The 16,828-nt window shown below is 41.6% G+C and overlaps 2 long non-coding RNA genes across 4 annotated transcripts; both read left to right on the plus strand.

Annotated features, from left to right (window-relative positions):
• Window positions 1-6,808: 6,808 nt before the first annotated feature.
• On the plus strand, window positions 6,809-9,384 carry LOC130378545 (uncharacterized). Of its 2 annotated transcripts, XR_008894754.1 has the most exons (4): window positions 6,809-7,359; window positions 7,577-7,769; window positions 7,885-7,989; window positions 9,304-9,384. It is a non-coding gene; the product is annotated as an uncharacterized LOC130378545 (long non-coding RNA). The 2 variants fall into 2 exon arrangements; XR_008894753.1 differs by lacking the exon at window positions 6,809-7,359 and having other exon boundaries at window positions 7,489-7,769.
• Window positions 9,385-10,055: 671 nt separating this feature from the next.
• On the plus strand, window positions 10,056-12,408 carry LOC130378546 (uncharacterized). Of its 2 annotated transcripts, none has more exons than XR_008894755.1 (4): window positions 10,056-10,124; window positions 10,740-10,844; window positions 11,328-11,390; window positions 11,756-12,408. It is a non-coding gene; the product is annotated as an uncharacterized LOC130378546 (long non-coding RNA). The 2 variants fall into 2 exon arrangements; XR_008894756.1 differs by having other exon boundaries at window positions 11,759-12,408.
• Window positions 12,409-16,828: the final 4,420 nt, after the last annotated feature.

Consider the following 16,828-nt stretch of genomic DNA (forward strand, 5'->3'; position numbering starts at 1 on the left):
GTGAGCTATATGAAAAAGTAACACAAAAGAACAAAAAACAGTACTTGGATTCAATATTATAGTATCTAAGTATACTGTACGTTATCATGGAAATAACATAAACAATTACTCACATCAGCTAGAATGAACAGGGCGTCCTCTTTTTCATGAATCAATACGACAGCAAGGCAGGGGTCAACTTCTGGCTCTTTTGCCAAGTTGGCGAGGACTGTCCTTACTTCTTTTCCCCAACGAAGCAGCTGTGACTGGAAAAATGTCATTACCCTCTTCCCCTTGCTTTCCATGGACTCCCTGAGTCTTGCATCCAGCTCGATCCCTGTCAGCTGGTTGAAGTGATCAAGGAGGAATCTCTTCTGGAAGAGGAATGGCCATTCTTTAATCAGTTCTGCTACTCTTGCCCTGTCCGCTCCTCTTTGGCCCTCGTGGCTGAAAATGAGCTTGAGCTCCTCTTTTTTATGAAGAAGAGACTCCTTCGTTTCTCCCTCTGGGAGAACGATTGGCTGCCAGTTAATGCAGCCATATGAGTCTGTTTTGGCACATTTTCTGGCTGGCTCACTGTTGCCAGCAGTGGCAGCAGGAGTCACAGCAGGCCTTCTCTCTTTTCTCAATCGAGCTAGAGTGTTGTTTCTGTTGAGATTGTCGACTCTGGACTTCAGCTGCTGACAGAGCGTGTAGTGGCCACTCCCCATCTTTTCTCCCTCTTCTGTCCTGTCTTGAAGGCTATTAGGATATTTTTCTATGATGCCTTTTGCAATAAATGCACACTGGCTGAGGGTGGGGTTTAGGCAATGCTGTCTCATTTCATCCACCATCATTCTAACCATATGTCTCCTGTCCGAGATATCGGGCTTCTCCTTCTCATTCAGCATTCTCCGGAGGCTGGCTCTACACTTCTCTAGGGGTACTCTAAATCATGTGGTCCAGTTGCTGTTTCCAGCTGGAATCATGGGGGACTGCACTGTTGTTTCCAGTTCTGAGACTGGTGTCAGGGTCAGTATTTGTGAGAGGTCTTGATGGCTCATAGTCGTCATTTGTTGGCTGCCTTTATGTACAGATATAGTTTAATGTTTCTCTGCATACCAACATTTAAGATATACAATTTCTATATAAAATATTTACATTTAAAATCTAATTTTTTTTCAATTAATTTATTAATTTAGTTGGTAGCCATCTAGTAAGTGGGATAATGTATAGCAAACGGGTCACAATTCGAGGCGAACAAGATATCTCTGCATACAGATCCTGTCAGTATTATTGTGTTGTTTTTCTCATATTTATTTTTTTAATAATGAATACATTTGATTCATTCCCTTTTCCTCCTTAGTGGGGACAAGGGGTCTGCCAGCGACGTGGCCAGACAGCAGACCCACTGGATTTCTCAAGAGTGACCCTTTTGCTATAAATGATGCCTTACCTCTGTTGCTGAATTTGTGAAGAAGTTTCCTGCAATCAACAATTGACAGCAGGTCTTTTATGTCATCTTATCTGATTTACATCATGTCGTCTGCCTCCCTCAGACCCATTGCAGAGAGACTTTCTACAAGTCTCCCGTGAGTCTCGTCATCAATATGGGGGAGGGTGCCACATATGATGTCCTCCATCACTCGTGACCTAAACAGACTGGTAAGATCAGTCTGTTGTGGCTGGAGAACAGCAAGATCGAGATCAAACCTCCTATATACAGGCACCGGGTAATAGTCAGCAAGACTGTCAGCACCTACACAAACATACTGAGTCTCACAGCTATGCTGTAGACTAGAGCTGGGTTTCGATTCACATTTCAAGAATCGATTCGATTCCGATTTTTAAGTTTCAGAATCGATTTTTTTCCGATTTTCTCAGATTCCATCCGATTCTGATCTGATTTCCGATTCGATCCGATTTCGATCCGATCCGGGGGTTAATGTTATTAAAAATGAAAAATGTATTTGAACCGTTTCCTTCACTTCATGACTGTGTAGAGAAGCAACATATTAAAACTAGTATTATATCAATATTAAACAGCAAATCTTACAAGTATTGGTAGTTACTGATGGCTGGAAGACTGATGAAAAGGTTAAGGGTCAATCTACCTTCAAGAAAGATAATTCAGGACAATAAATGGAGGACATCATTGAGGTGACTATATCTGCAACAGTGGATTCCCACTGGGACACTAACCAGTGCATTATTATTACGCTTGAAAATAATTAAGAATTCACCCAAAAGCGGTTGCTACCAAAAGCATTTTTATTTTAAAACTGCTCACACTTAATAAACTGAGAAGTACTGAAACTGGAAGTATAAAATGTAAACGTTGAGCATTTTTCTTTAAAGTGCGAACATAAGAACAGAACATTTTAAACTGTAAAAGCACTGAATGGCGTCTATATGAGCATGTTCAAATCTGTTCTAAAACCACACTCAAGATTTGTTTTCAAGAATATGCAGCACCCTAAGTGTTCAGGGGAATCCCATGAATATTTTCCATGAATATATAAAATATTATTTTTTTTAATTCTTTATTATTTATTTTATTAAAGAAAATCGATCTTTGGACGTACGAATCGATAATCGGTCATTAATATGCGAATCGATTAAAAATCGGAAAATCGATTTTTTTCAACACAGCTCTACTGTAGACAGTGCACAGTCCAAAACTGGAACTGACTGATATTTTTCCGAAACAAAATACACCTTTTCCTGTTTGACTATTATTCGAGCAATCTTACCCAGCACATTGCCACTGTCATTGAGATTAAGAACAACAGTCATGCCCTTTTTGTGTGTGGTGCCTATGTATGTGGCACTTGCTGCTTCCATTGTGGTGTCTTTTGTTAACCCCCTGCACGTCACTGCTTGCTGAATCGCTGCATTGTAGATTTGACTATCAAATGCATTTGCCTGATCAATTTGGAGAACGGGAGCAAAATGTTCCCACTGTGCAGGTAGGCCTGTAGTAACTGGTGCCTTTCTGCCAGAGTGCTACCGAGACTCTTAAAGTTGCGGAGCTTTCGTGCACACTGCTTAAAATATGTGTGCTTACTTTCAAAGCGCAATGTCCAGAGGCGAATGAGAGGACCAAATTTTAAGATAAGGTCTGGATAGTGGAGAAGGTAGTGGTGTTTTGGTTTTGCAGATTTGTCTGGAAAAAGAGACACTCTAGAGTCCAGATATTCCCTGATTAGAATGTTAAGATAGGCCACCTGGTTGGCATGGATTTTGGGTGCACAAATAAGCTCCACTATCTCCCTAAGTTTAAGGCACAACAACCAGACTTGGTCTTCCAGGGGATTCTTTATTCGATCACCAATAAGAATTGGGAGAAGCCGCAATAGGCACCAGTTCTGAGCAGCACTCCCACCCAACTTTTGCCCTTTTGGCCTTACATCACATGGCCGGTTACTGGCATCACTTCCTTGTAATTTCAGATTAGATATACTTCTGTTCAACTGAGTATACGAAAAGTGTTTTCCCACAGACACCAGGTTCTCAATGTACAACGCGAGATCATTGGAAACAATCCCCTCAAAAAGATCGTGCCCTAGGCATGGTGGAAGGCCTGGTTGGCACACATGAAAATGTTTAAGTTAGTTGAAAACTGAGTCAAACTTCACACCCTCAATCATGAATTCCTGACCCCTGGACAACTCCTCAACACAGTTTTCATAGGTTTCTTTTGTCCTTACTGGGCCAAGCTTTGTGGGCTCTCTTTCAAAACTTTCTGTATCTATACTGCAGTATCGACAAAAGTTTTTGCTTCTGCTGAAATTTTCTGTGAATCCCCCAATAGAATGTGATCCCAGGTTATCACCTACGATTGCTATCACTGCCCCCTGCAAGGTCACACCACTGTTTAAAGTAATGCCAGACTCCTCAATCTCCTTAAGCTCATCTACTAGGGTAGAAAATACTTTTTCTTGGCCAAAATGGCGAATATCAACTTCCCTGCAAAGAAGCACCAACTGCACAGGGTCTATAGCGGATCTATTATGTGGCAGTATTTCACCCAGTGTCATGTAAACAGCAAGGAGCTTGTGCTTCTTCTTGCCTGATCCAAGTGGGTTTGCAACCTCAAAAGCATCCTGATATAGTATGATTGACACAGAGGATGGTGCTTGCTGTAACAGGGGGTTTTCTCTACAGTTCTTACCATCGTGCACATCCTCTAACACATGTGCGGCTCCCGCAGAGTGCATCTTTGTAGCATTGTACTGTTACCAAACTTTAGGGTTGCTCAGAAGTGCTTTTAAAGTGTCTTTAACTGGCACATACTGGCAGAAACGTTCTTTACCATTAGGATCAATTCCAAGATAAACCTGAGTTGGCTCAACGTAACTGAAATTACTCTTGAAAAATGTCTTTCTAGTTTGATCTGAGCGAAAAACACCCTCATTGTGCATCTTCAGTAGATTTTCTTTTGATAGGCCATCCAGTATTTCATTGATTCTATCTCTGGGTATCCCAAGTTTTTCTAGTTCTTGACTTATTATAGTCAGTATGTGTGCCATTCCATTTGAATTGATTTCTTGGAACTCTTCAATTAGAGCTGAGATTGTTGTGGCTGGCAAAAGCATCTTAGCTTGCATTCTAAGATAGAAGAGCGCTAAGTTTGTCAGGAATACATCTCCATCTTCTTTGTTTGAGAAACTCTCCCCAATTTCAGCAAATTCTGCATGGTCTGTGCCATAATCATTCCCATTTCCATCATCAGGATTGTCGGTATTATCACCAGACACTCCGCCGGCAGAAGCTGCTTGCTCAGCTGAATGCTTTCTGCTCATTTGTGAGAGGAAAGAAGACCTCACCCTGAAATTATTTTTGCAACTTTCAAAAGGGCATTCAATTTTCTTGCCATCTCTAATGTGCCATTTCAAATGTTCACATAAGCTGGAAAAGTTTGTTGAGGTGAAGGCACATCCCTCAATATGGCAGGTCAGATCAATACATCTTGGAGACCTGCTGACAGCTGGTTTGGGCTTTGAGTGGTTGCGATCCATGTGAATCTGAAGGGCAGTGGCAGTCCTAAAACTACAAGGACACCCAACAAGCCCACAAGAAAATCTAAAGTTAGCAAGATTCCTGTGTTCCTTGACATGCCTAATAAACACAGAGATAGTCTCTGCAGAGTAACAACATTGTTTGCAAGAGAAACCCATTTCTAAAGATCCCCAATGTATTTATTATTTATTCACATCTTTAGTGCTCACCTTAAATCTACATTGTTTCCTCACTTCCTTTTTTTATATCTCTTGTTTAAATGTTTCTAATTAATCCATGTTTTTACTTTTATTTACTCTGTGCCTATCAAGTAGTCCTGTATGAAATGAATTTAATTTCTGAATTGAATGTGTTGATTGGTGATTTGTAGAGAGGGGTTGGGGGGTATTATACTGTTTCCTTTTATGCTACTTTTGTGTGTGTGTGTGTGTGTGCTGGTCTTTATCACGTCATGGGGACATCAATCTGTAAACACAGTCACGTCATGGGGACCTCTTGCAGTGTGGGGACAAAAAAGCAGGTCCCCATAAGGATAACCCATTACAATGAATACAGGAACTTTTTCTAAAGGTGCCTGTGTGGTTTTTAGCCATGGCCCATAACACGTTGTTACCGGTAGGTGTGTGAGTGTTTGGGAGGGTGCCAAGATGCGCCCCTAAAGGTTTGCGGCTGTAAGTGCACTCACTGCGCCAAACACGGATTCCAAATATGGTTGGGTACCGCCCACTTCCAGGTAGGTACCCGCTAGCAGTAACTGTGCCTGACTGTTCGCTGGTCTGGTAAATTGCTTGGAGCTCATTAAGGATTGATACGGCGATTTAAGGAGATAATGACAGAAGAGCTTTTTCTAAGGAGCAAAGGGGAAACACACGGGAGGTACTTTGGCATGACAAACCAGTATTACCAGTATTCATCCCTCAAATGAACTCTAATTAGTTAGCCGTTAAATAGCATCCAGCTGCAGCCCTGGAGCCGGAGCCGGGGCCTGTGGTGGGGAAACGGGACCTGTTGTGTGGGACTGGGAGGTCGTTTTTTCCGGCGATTTTTGCGTCACAGTCGGCCCCTTGGTTGCCCCAGTCGAGTTTTTCAACATTCATTTTTGGTGTTTTATGCTAAAAATGGATAAACTCTTAATTCCTCGAGCTGCTACACCACGTGCCCCGGCCCGGATACCTCCGGGTCTACAGCTGGATGCTACTCCGCTAGTTGGCTGGATTACAAACGTTACCTATCAGAACTATTTCACAGTTTTTTCCAACCAGCGAGGGACATTCACATTGTCATGCAATGCATTGTGAAGGAGTTACACATAATACAAACTAAAAACGTTTGAATGTTTAACAGTGTTAAAAGAGTTATCTCTTTGCGTATCTCATTATGCAGTTTAAAGACTGCGTTGGGTTCTCGGGCGTCCCTGGTACTTCCACTTCCACATAAACCCTGAAGCCAGATTGAACTGTACATGGAGGAGAAAGTGATTGTTGCATTTTGCGACTCCCGGATCTCCTGCGGGGGGATTCCGGTGAGTTCAGCTCCGGGGGCGACGGGAGTCTGCATACGGCAACAATCACTTTCTCCTCCATGTCGCAGTTTCACCTGGACTTCAGGGCGTCAAATCCAAAGTTCCTTTTCCCCAATTCCTTCCCAACCATGGCAGAGAAGCACCACTACGAGTCTTTACTTGTTGTGGAAGTACCAGAGACGTAGGAGTACCCGACCCGTGATATTATATAGATATCTCCTCCATGCTGGGTTCATTCTGGCATGCAGGGAGTGAAAGATTTCAACTTGAGTGAAGTGCCGCGTAGTGTACTGCGAGTTGGGGTATAGAGGATCTCCACTACTAAACGAATTTAAATTAACTTATGTATTTAAATGTTCCTGTAGTTGAAAATGGCTCCACGCATCAGTCCCCTTAAAGATGCCAGGAATCATGTGATTGCAAAGACGGACAAAACTTGCATGTTGGATGTGCAGTAGGCTACATCAATGCATTGAAAGGAAAGATATTAAATGTGGGGATTTCTCAGTTAATAATTGCTATCATATACAATATTAATGACATGCAATCGGTTATGTCAAATCAGCTGCAATCTATTGTCAGTTTTTGTGTTATCAATCCTTTTTAGACAATATTTGCATTTGTAAAACATTACGGTTAACTTATTTTTAAACCAAAATGGACATGCATGCTTTCTTTTTATGGTGCAAATGTTTTTTTTACAGGTCGTGGTGTATTTGCAAAGGGTTCCATTTCTCAAGGAGATTTCGTTCTCGAATACAGGGGAGAATTCCTGTTGTTGAAGCCCAGAGAAGGAGGCTGATATACCACGAATCATGTACTGCATTCATGTTTAGGTGGAGAGGGAAAACATGGTGGTAAGTATTTATGTTGCGCCTAAACTATACTCTATACTCTATTTTAGGTGAGGCTCTGATTTTGTGGAATACATTGTCTGTTAAATATGACTGACAATGTATTCCAGAAAGTTAACTGATTGAGCCATGTGATCCTGCATTGTAACTATAACAATTATTTTTCCATGAACTTGTCATGACATTTATGTTCCCCTTTCCTCATGTTTCATCTTTTTAGTATCGATGCCGCCAGAGATGACGGTTCACTTGGGCGCCTCGTTAACGACGAACACAGGCGTCCAAACTGTAAAATGAAAAATATTGATGTCAATGGAAGCCCACATCTTTGTTTGTTTGCCCTTATGGACATAAAACAAGGAGAAGAAATTTCATACGATTATGGAGGTGAAGACTGCCCATGGAGAACAGAAGTATGTGGCGCAATTACAGTTTGTTAAACAGTGACTTCAAATTACTACTTACTAATTTAAGTTCTACTTCTGCTTTCTTGTAAATGATTTTCATTGTTAAATGTATGTCTTACAGACGACCACAGTTGGACCAAATGCACTGCTGGTAGAAGATTTGCATACTGTTGTCCTGGCAAATACCGAAGTGGGTGATGCTACTCATCCAAACATCGCTCAACAGGTACATTCTTGTTTACTTCAAATGTTATTAATCTCTCTATAGCCTTTCTTTTTCAGTTTTTATGTTTAAAGCTAGCCAAAATAGGAAACTTAAAGGTCCCATGACATGCAAATCTCACTATGAGGTTTTCTAACATAAATATGAGTTCCCCTAGCCTGCCTATGGTCCCCCAGTTGCGTTTGGTGTAAAACGAGCACTAGCTGTTCTGCTCGCCTTTGAAAAAACGGGGCTCAAGCGCGCTGAGGCTCAAGCCGCTTATGTGGTCATAAAGCATCTAAGCTCCTCCCCTTACTCTGCCTGGCCCCCCAGAGACGTTGGCCCGCCAATGAGACACGACCGTGCGAGCGCCACATGTGCGTGTGTGAATACACACACTGTAACGCAAATGTTTCTTGTCGGTTCTTTGACGTCTCTTGTATTTCCACAACGAGACAGTGGGGGCTATCTGAGCCATGGTTGAGAAGGAATTGGGGGAAAGGATCTTTGGCTTTGACTCGCTGAAGTACATGAACTGCGACATGCCGCCGTTGCCGCGAGGCCCATCGCCCGCCAGCGCTCAGCAGGCAGCGCGCGTTTCGTCGATTCAGTTGATGTGAAGTTGAAGAACCAGAGACTGGTGCAGAACCCGACAAAAGTCGTTTGTGATTCATACTATCGTCTGGAGGCGGCACACAATATGTTATATGATATAGATATCTATGTATTATATGATATTATTTAGATATAGAGCTCCAGGACTGTAACGCAAGTGTTGTACACTTCCTTGTTATTTGGATAACCGTTCTGCTGTTGGTGTGATGGCGCATAACACGTCGGACTCTCGTCTCTGGTATTTCTACAACGAGACTCGTATTGGGGGTTATCTCAGCCAAGGTTGAGAATGGATTGGGGGGAAGGAACTTTGGCTTTGACTCCCTCTTCTTTCTAGGTTAATTATCACTCTATTCTGGACACTCACGACGTCCCCACAACACACCTTTTAGTCAGTGTTTGGCTAGAAGCTTTGGGTGAAACATTGGAGACAACTGGTCCCCACAAGGAACATTAACATTGTGTTTGAAATGTCACCACAAAGCATGTTATTAAAGTGATCTCAGAAAGAGTTCGGCTGGGCAGGAACAGATATTTTGACTATGAATGTATCGTTTATTTTCTCTACGGCCTGGTGTATATCGGCATGCATCTCATCCAAGATTTGTCGGAATTTGTCGTTAATCTTAATCATGTTTTACAGTGGACATCAAATTGGCATGTTATGTTTTCAGAATGTAAAATAGTCATTGTGAAATGTTTTTTGTTTTTGTTTTTTTACAGATGACCACAGTTGGAGACGATGCCCTGCTAGATGGGGGCTCGAAACCTGTCCTTTCAAATACCGAAGGGGATGATGATGCTACTCGTCCAAAATCACTCAACAGGTACATTCATGTTTATCCCTTCAAATGTAATTATAGTCTCTCTCATAAGCTTGCTTTTTCAGTTTTGTGTTTTTAAAGCTAGCCAAAATAGGAAAGGAAGTATATTTTGGTGTGTTCTGGTTTAAATGAATACAGCCAAAAGTTTAATGTAATGCAACTATAAGATGTATTGTAGTGGGATATTTAAAATATATTTTAACCTTCAGAGGGACTTCTTTCTAGGTCAATTATCACTCTATTCTGGACACTCACGACGTCCCCACAACACACCTTTTAGTCAGTGTTTGGCTAGAAGCTTTGGGTGAAACATTGGAGACAACTGGTCCCCACGAGGAACATTAACATTGTGTTTGAAATGTCCCCACAAAGCATGTTATTAAAGAGTGATCTCAGAAAGAGCTGGGCTGGGCAGGAACAGATATTTTGACTATGAATGTATAGTTTATTTTATCTACGGCCTGGTGTATATCGGCATGCATGTCATCCAAGAGATTTGTCGGAATCTGTCGTTAATCTTATTCATGTTTTACAGTGGACATCAAATCGACACGTTATGTTTTCAGAATGTAAAATAGTCTTTGTGAAATGTTTTTTGTTTTTGTTTTTTTTACAGATGACCACAGTTGGAGACGATGCCCTGCTAGATGGGGCTTGAAACCTGTCCTTTCAAATACCGAAGGGGATGATGATGCTACTCGTCCAAAAATCACTCAACAGGTACATTCATGTTTATCACTTCAAATGTATTTGTAGTCTCTCTCATAAGCTTGCTTTTTCAGTTTTTGTGTTTTTAAAGCTAGCCAAAATGGGAAAGGAAGTATATTTTGGTTGTGTTCTGGTTTAAATAAATACAGCCAAAAAGTTTAATGTAATGCAACTATAAGATGTATGGTAGTGGGATATTTAAAATATATTTTAACCTTCAGAGGGACTTTCTTTCTAGGTCAATTATCACTCTATTCTGGACACTCACGACGTCCCCACAACACACCTTTTAGTCAGTGTTTGGCTAGAAGCTTTGGGTGAAACATTGGAGACAACTGGTCCCCACGAGGAACATTAACATTGTGTTTGAAATGTCCCCACAAAGCATGTTATTAAAGAGTGATCTCAGAAAGAGCTGGGCTGGGCAGGAACAGATATTTGACAATGAATGTATCGTTTATTTTCTCTACGGCCTGGTGTATATCGGCATGCATGTCATACAAGGATTTTTCGGAATCTGTCGTTAATCTTAATCATGTTTTACAGTGGACATCAAATTGACATGTTTTGTTTTCAGAATGTAAAATAGTCATTGTGAAATGTTTTTTGTTTTTGTTTTTTTTACAGATGACCACAGTTGGAGACGATGCCCTGCTAGATGGGGGCTCGAAACCTGTCCTTTCAAATACCGAAGGGGATGATGATGCTACTCGTCCAAAAATCACTAAACAGGTACATTCATGTTTATCACTTCAAATGTAATTATAGTCTCTCTGATAGCCTTGCTTTTTCAGTTTTTGTGTTTTTAAAGCTAGCCAAAATAGGAAAGGAAGTATATTTTGGTTGTGTTCTGGTTTAAATAAATACAGCCAAAAAGTTTGATGTAATGCAACTATAAGATGTATGGTCGTGGGATATTTAAAATATATTTTAACCTTCAGAGGGACTTTCTTTCTAGGTTAATTATCACTCTATTCTGGACACTCACGACGTCCCCACAACACCTTTTAGTCAGTGTTTGGCTAGAAGCTTTGGGTGAAACGTTGGAGACAACTGGTCCCCACAAGGAACATTAACATTGTGTTTGAAATGTCCCACAAAGCATGTTATTAAAGTGTGATCTCAGAAAGAGCTGGGCTGGGCAGGAACAGATATTGTGTTTTGATATCAATTATTGATAACTGGTATGAATGATAACTTGTATGAATTCCACAGAAAAGGTTCTTGAAAGTGAAGACGAAAGCACACAGGGGGCACACTGTTCATCTACTGTTGATGGTATGTAATGTCAATTGTAAGTGTCATTTGGGGACATATGGAATAACTATTAGGAATTTAAAGCTAAAATTATGCAAAGAATCTAACATAATCCATGGCATACTTCAATCAAACTTAAGTCCTTAAAAAAACACTTTACTGTATTGCCTGCTCAGGTAAAGTTGACCTCAAGAGTTGGTTGGCACTTGGTTATTTCTAACCATCAACAACTTTAATGATTGAATACACTTGTTTTCACTAAATACAACAAACACATCCCTGCAAAAAAGGACATAAATTGGGTTTTGTCTTCAAGCTATAGTACATGTAAAGTATGTGTCTTACTGGTAATGTTGAATTTTGATTATTTTCCATAAAACCATCAGTAGAAGAGACTCTTCCTCACATCGAGAGCCCTGAAATTCCACCAACCAAGAAGCGAAGACAACGGCCGTTGGTTGAAATGCCGGAAGAAGTCGGCGCTATGAGGCCTTCCTCCCAAGGTGAACTCTTTACACATGTCTTTTGTACGTCAGTAAAGATTGTCTGTTCCTCTTTGGAAATGGATTTTATTCAGTGTACCAATTTCAAGTTGTATCAGTTATAACAGCCCTATCAGAATATACGAAGGTTGGGGGATGAATTGTCATTAGTTTATTTTCAATGCATATGCCTATAATGGGTGGATTTATGCAATATCTGTTTGGAAATTGAAAGCTAAGATGATGCATATTAGCTTTCAATTGGCTCACGTGGCATACTTAATCAACATGCATCCTTAAAGAGCCCATGCCATTAAAATCACATTTTTCCTATTGTTTGTTAAATAACATAGGTCTGAATAAGTTTGTGAGCTGTGGTAAGTTTGAAATCTATGCAGTTTGTCTGCTGAATGCAATAGGCAATGTCTGTGTTGATAGAATAATGTTAGAAATAAAACTAACCAAAATTCCGTTTCATTATTATTATCCCCATGGCAATAGCTGTCAAACATCAGATACTCGACTAAAGTATGCTACAACTTGTCACCTTATGCCTTATGACCTCACAAATTTTAAAGGACAATTTCTAAAAACTTACCACAAAATAAAGCAAGGTCCATCATCAGAGTTGTTTGGACCATGGTTCAATGATGTGATGTGATTAAAATGGAGACTTGAAGTTCTTTTTACCGGTTTTTATTATTACTGTATTAAAATTGACAGTAGTGTAATATTTCCCAGAATGCATTTGCAAATCAAACAGTAATTTACTGTCGAACGCAAACACAGTAAGATACATTTGTTATAACAGTAATAGTACTGTGAAAACAACGAAATCGACAGTACTTTATTGCATAACGCAAATACAGTAAGAAACGACATGACATTACAGTAATATTAATGTGAAAACAACAGAAATCGTTTACAGTGTAAGCACAGTTAATTAAGGTAAGCACAGTTAAGTAAGGTAAGCACAGTTAATTAAGGTAAGCACAGTTAAGTAAGGTAGATAGATAGATAGATAGATAGATAGATAGATAGATACTTTAATAATCCCAGAGGGAAATTATTTAATTATTTATACAGGGCTGGTGTGAGTTGAGGATATGTATAAAGTGGTTGAATTCAACTTCGGATTTGTCCCAGAGGCCAAAGATGTCATCTAGATAATGGAAGTGAATGAAGGGGCGTGACGGGCATTTAAGAAACGCAGATTCCTCCCAGTCGGTTAGATAAATGTCCGTGTAGGCCGGTGAATATTTCCTCCCCATAGCGCAGCCGCATATCTGTAAAAAGAACGATTTGTCAAATAAAAACTCGTTACGGGTGAGAGTGATTTCTAAAAACTTTAAAATAAATGTATCAGGACGAGATGGATCAGGTGACAAACCCAATGCTCTTTCACAGCCTCAAGGCCCAGGACAGTGTCGATTTTAGGGTTAGGGTTAGGTTTAACCTAAGGTTCGTATGGGTTAGTATGTGAGAAATTAATGAGGTGGACATCGATTGTGGCCTGCGGGTATTTTTCTACGGTTTTACGGTGCAGTGCCTGGAGAAAGCCCGTTGTCGACTCAAACAGGTTCTCCCTATGGTTTATGCCCAGAGATAGCACCACAACCTTTGTGTGTGAATTGGGGGGATTTTTATCTAAGATCCGTGTGATGTGTTGGTATTTGGCACTGGGGTAGCTGTCAATTTGGACGTCTATGTGTGTGTGTGGGAAGAGATCCGACTCAGGTTTGAGTCACCGATGATCACTACGGGCTTGATGGAATGAATAGTCCAATCCCTAACTTTATGCCCCGTAGGATCATGTCTGGTCATTTCGAATATCGTCTTGTTCGGTCAAGGCTTGGGGTCGGTAGTTACACTCGGCCGTCTGCTCTCGGGATTGATGGTGCGGGGACTTAACGTGGCCGAATTAAGGGTGTGGTGGAGTCTAAGCTGCACAGTGCGCTGTGAAGGTGTAGATAAAGGTGGTCTGGGCTGCTGCGAGGTGGAATCTACAGGAGGGGGAGGAGGAGCAGAGTGAGTGGGGGATGGATCTAATTCTATTAAGGGGGAGGCTAAGGTGACTATGTGGCTGAGATTATGTGTGTCAATGTATAAGTGTGAAGGTGCCGGTGGTGCTGTCGCTGGGCTGGTGGTGGGCGAATGCTGTGAGGACAACGGGCTGCGCAGTGAGTGTGTGACCGTATTGAGGACCCGGAATGTAAGGAACAACAGTTGATTAAGGTAGCCGGAACGGGAGTCAACGTCTTCAATGTTATCTCTAACAAAGGTGTTAAAGGTCTTAACGCAACGTGATTGCTTACGGCTCAAAAGCTGTTTGATACATTTGTTCAGCTTGGTCTGAAGATCATATATGCCAAGTTCCATGAAGATTGGACATAATTTGATATGTCAAAGGGCTGCAGAGATATTGGCGTGTTTCCGGTTTGGCGGCTTCGGGGTCTATCGTTGGCTGTCGCGGATATTTCTGCAAGAAATAATATACTAGCTATACGGGAGGTCTGATAGTATCACCAGACATTGAAAATAAGCTTTAAATGTACTCATGTGAAGAGAGAGGAGTCAAAAGATATCGACATTAATAACAGCGCCACCCCTTTGCTTATTATGCTAATTATGCAAATTGCCCAAAGTGCAAATTTAAGCAACCAAGTTCAATTCCATCCATTTGGCCTATAAATGACATTTCTGCAACAAAACTTTAGGGTACTCAACATTTCTGGGTTCAAGAAATTACAACTAGACTAGAAGATGTGTTGGTGGTTCAGCCTTTGGACCTAAACCTGGGCCGTGTTCCAATACCCGTACTGTCCGTACTTTGAGTACGCAGTACGTTCCAATCAGATTCCGGCGAAAAAGAAAGGTAGTATACTCAAGGACCCGGATGCCGTACTCAAAACGGGCTAACGTGAAGTGTGACGAAAGGGGACACTCCCCGTACTCAACGGCGCCATCTTAGCTACGTAGCGGAAAGAGGCGGAAGCCAGGCAGGCTGAGCCAAAGTCGGCGCATTTCCCCAACATAGTCTGCATTAATAGTCATTTTTGTAGTGTTCTAAGTTTTTATAGCTTTTATAGCTGCTAGGCTTAAAGAGTTTCACGTTCAAGCGGGATGTTATTGGCGGGTGGAGAAAGCCACGGCGGCAAACGTGATCGTAATTTCCGGTTAGTGCACCACGGAGTACTCGATTTGGAACAGCACTCACATCTGAAAAATGACCGTACTCAAGTGAGTACGGATAGTGCAGATAGTGTACTTCCTTTAAGTATACTCATGGAAGTACGGTAATGGAACACGGCACTGGCCTTCCAAGAGTCCCTCACAGATGCCCCGTCAGGTGACAATTCATTAACATCTATGATCCCCCTCTGCCCCACAACATATGTATGTGGATCTCCCAAAATATTAACTAATTCATGAAGTGGTTCATGTTCCATTCAATAACAACATAACTTGTGGGTTGCAAAACCTGCTAGTGTGCCAAGCGCACGGGCATATCCGCCTTCCAGCTTCCTAGGTTTGATTCCTACTAGGGATGGGCAAAATGATTCTTTTCCGGGAACTAGTTCTTTCAGTTCAGTTCACTATAACGATTCGTTTTGTTTGATTCGTTCGTTTTGATTCGTTCGTTACGTCATTTGGTGTCTGCATTACAGAACTTTCATGGTCATAAATAAAAAATACGAACTGCAGTTTAATTTCTTTGTTTGTTCTTAAATTGACGTAGAATTGGGGATTGGGAAATGCCCTCCAATAGCAGATGGAGGGCAAGTCTATTTTCGAAAAAATGTAGGGGGATATATGAGTGGCCCCACGTCGAATGGTATGACCCAAGATATGTCAGACAGAAAGCGAGCATATTCGACGGTACCGCCTTGTCATTTGTTTACCCAGGTGCCATTGCAACACCATTGCTACCTCTCATTGGCTGAATCTTTGAGAACGTTGTAGACTCAATCAATATAAGTCGCGGGGATACGAAGCTCTGTTCGTTTGTATATTTTATTTACGTGGCCATATTTTTGGTTTATGTTAAAAGAAAAGAATCAAAGAACCAGTTCTTCTTGTTTTGGGGAACCATTTTATGTCGTTCACGTTCGGGATCGTTCGTTGTGAACGAATAGGTCGCGACCGACTCATCCCTAATTCCTACCGTCCTGCGGTCCTATGCATTACGTCTTTCCCTCGCTCCTTCAACCAACCCAACTGTCCATTTGAACTTCCTTCCAGTCCAAGTAAAAAGCAATACTTTGTGTCAACCAATCGACCCTGACGCTGACATGCCAACACACCCATAGTGTCGGACTCACAGCTTGTTATGTGTTGGAATTCTTGAAGTTGGCGTGCCAACCAGAGCCCTCTGAGCTCCTGGTCACTCCCCCATGCTGATGCCAAAGCGTATGCCTGCCACAGGTGGTGCTGCTGCAGCAGAGCCCGGGGCCCCCACCCTTGGAAGACCCTCAGGCCCCCCAGAGGAGCCCCCACAAGCCCAGCTAGAAGGACCTGGACCTGGACCTGAACCAGAGAGCGCTGTCGACTAGGGTTGGGTATCGTTTGGGTTCTATCCGATACCGGTGCCTACTCGGTACTTTTCAAACGGTTCCGGTGCTAAAACGGTTCTCGAACCGGTAGCCTACTTAAAAAAAAGAAACCGCACACACTTGCATACATGCACGAATTTTTATGAGTTTCACATTAAGCAGAAAGTCAGCGGACACTGAGTTGAATGACAACGGTGTTTGCTAGCCTACTTGATATGCAAGATTTACGGTTGGTATTAATTTACTCGACTTACACGAAGAGGCTGCTGTGAGTGCTGTGACTGATAAATATCTTTTTAAAAATAATTACAAATAATATTAATTACTGCATGCACCGTTATGAGGAACCGAAATGTGCGTTCTTATTCGATTTCGTTAGAACCGTTTACGTTTAAACCGGTTCCCAACTGGAACCGAGTTTCGG

Source organism: Gadus chalcogrammus, unplaced genomic scaffold (assembly GCF_026213295.1).
Source record: "Gadus chalcogrammus isolate NIFS_2021 unplaced genomic scaffold, NIFS_Gcha_1.0 GACHA086, whole genome shotgun sequence".
Classification (NCBI taxonomy): domain Eukaryota; kingdom Metazoa; phylum Chordata; class Actinopteri; order Gadiformes; family Gadidae; genus Gadus; species Gadus chalcogrammus.